The sequence below is a fragment of the Theropithecus gelada genome, chromosome 5 (assembly GCF_003255815.1).
Source record: "Theropithecus gelada isolate Dixy chromosome 5, Tgel_1.0, whole genome shotgun sequence".
In the NCBI taxonomy this organism is placed as follows: Eukaryota; Metazoa; Chordata; class Mammalia; order Primates; family Cercopithecidae; genus Theropithecus; species Theropithecus gelada.
In genome coordinates this window covers 84,443,806-84,446,280 of record NC_037672.1, presented here as the reverse complement: position 1 = coordinate 84,446,280, position 2,475 = coordinate 84,443,806, and the positions used below count along the sequence as shown (strand labels likewise).

The 2,475-nt window shown below is 41.9% G+C and overlaps 1 non-coding gene across 1 annotated transcript; it reads right to left on the bottom strand.

Moving 5' to 3' along the window:
• Positions 1-713: 713 nt before the first annotated feature.
• On the bottom strand, positions 714-818 carry LOC112625645. Its single transcript, XR_003119725.1, has one exon. It is a non-coding gene; the product is annotated as a small nucleolar RNA U13 (small nucleolar RNA).
• Positions 819-2,475: the final 1,657 nt, after the last annotated feature.

Genomic DNA, 2,475 nt, shown 5'->3' with positions numbered 1-2,475 from the left:
ACACTACCAGCAGATATGATCACACGTTCTTGCCTTGGTGTGTCACTCTATACTCAAGTGTTATCATATCATACAGGGACATTAAAAGAAGAGTTTGATTATACTCTGAGCAACTTATTGTGTGTACACATGTGTATACACTTGTTATTCTATGTGCATAATTACCTCATTAACAGCAACAACGAAAACCTTAAAATGTGTGAGTATATAGGACCATAATATAAAGAGTGAAAAAAAATGAAATCAGAATGAAGAGAAAAAGAAAGTAGAAAAATAAAACCCTAGAAAATGGTAGTATATATAATAAACGGTCTGAAATATAAATTATTCACTTGAGGTAGGCTGCAAATTTGGCTCTGAGCTTTCTAGCAGTCAAATAAAAGAGATGAACTTGATATTATTCTGAATTCTCTGTAAGGGAAACAAAACAATTGCTGAAAAGAAGCAAAAAATTCTGTCTCATTTTGAAATCTGAGATAATTTTTTTCCTATTCCAAAAAATTTCGTTTCATAGGTGTTCTATGTTAAAAAATGTGCTACTGATATAGAAAGTAGGTAGTGCTACAAAAAACAAACAATAAACACATCAACCCAGATTTATCCCTTTCTTTGAAATATTAAATTGTTATCAATTGGATGGTTACTTAAGTCTCTGGACAGTGAAATAAACATCACTGAAAGGAGAGCTTCCCATCAATACTTACATGTTTTCATATCAGATGGGTAATGTGCTTATACTGTAACATGGTTTGAGGGAGGCACATCTCACACATGAGCATAAAAACCCAATCGTTACACTTTACACATTACAAAAGAATTTTCTCACCAATACTTTTAAGAAAGATTAGATGGCATAAATACTGTCAGTATGTTTTTTAATTTTAGAGAATAAGGATGATTCAGGAGCTGAGCTGAGTCATTGAAAAACGTTGAAAGAGAGAACACATGAGAGCCGAAGAGAATCTAGCAATCTGAATGTCCTCCACTCTCTAAAAGATGTTCAGATGACTACCAGAGAGTTGCCACTGGTTGTGCTCTGACCACTCAGTCGCCAGACAGAACTTGTAGCCAGGAGCACCTGCTTACTACAAGGTATTTGACCATGGTCTATGGACGAGAGGCTAGTTGATAACTGTTGCTATAATGGGTCCTCCTGCACTTAGAGTTCAGGCATGTCTGCAGCATTTGGCCCAGAAAGGACAATCCATAATTCTGTCACTGGGAATGCTTCCCAGGATTTGAGTAAACTACCAGTGTCTATCACTCTTTGGCAATTCATACTTATTTTCTTTGTTGGAGGAATACAGTGGTCTTTCCATGTTTTCTCATGTGAAACTTTGAGTTGAATGTTTGGATCTTCTCCCATGTTTAGCATCATCACAACCTAGTAGATAAGTTAAACACACCACTAAATAACAAAGACTAGAATGTACTAAAGCCTTAAAAAACTTTGACTTTAATTGTTTGACATAAAGTGAGTAGGAACGACCCATAAAATGGGCAGAGTTCAAGAGACAAGACAACAAGTCAAATGGGTAGAACCATATATATATGTGTATATATACATGCATGTATATAATGTATTAGTCTGTTCTCACACTGCAGTGAGGAACTGCTGAGACTGGGTAATTTATAAAGAAAAGAAGTTTTCGTGGGGCGGAGCAAGATGGCTGAATAGAAACAGCTCCAGTCTCCAGCTCTCAGCGCGAGCGACACAGAAGACAGGTGATTTCTGCATTATCAACTGAGGTGCTGGGTTCATCTCACTGGGGAGTGTGGGACAATCAGTGCTGGTCAGCTGTTGCACCCCTTCCAGCGAGAGCTGAAGCAGGGCGAGGCATCCCCTCACCTGGGAAGTGCAAGGGGGAAGAGAATCCCTTTTCCTAGCCAGGGGAACTGAGACACACAACACCTGGAAAATCTGGTAACTCCCACCCCAATACTGCACTTTAAGCAAATGGGCACACCAGGAGATTATATCCCACACCTGGCCAGGAGGGTCCCATGCCCACGGAGCCTTCCTCATTGCTAGCACAGTAGTCTTCGATCTAACCGCAAGGCAGCAGCGAGGCTGGGGGAGGGGCACCCGCCATTGCTGAGGCTTAAGTAGGTAAACAAAGCCCTGGGAAGATCGAACTGAGTGGAGCTCACAGCAGCTCAAGGAGGCCTGCCAGTCTCTGTAGACTCCACCTCTGGGGACAGGGCACAGCTAAACAATAACAACAACAACAACAACAGCAGCAGCAGAAACCTCTGCAGATGCAAGCGACTCTGTCTGACAGCTTTGAAGAGAGTGGTGGATCTCCCAACATGGAGGTTGAGATCTGAGAAGGGACAGACTGCCTGCTCAAGTGGGTCCCTGACCCCTGAGTAGCCTAACTGGGAGACATCCTCCACTAGGGGCAGACCGACACCCCACACCTCACAGGGTGGAGTATACCCCTGAGAGGAAGCCTCCAAAGCAAGAATCAGACA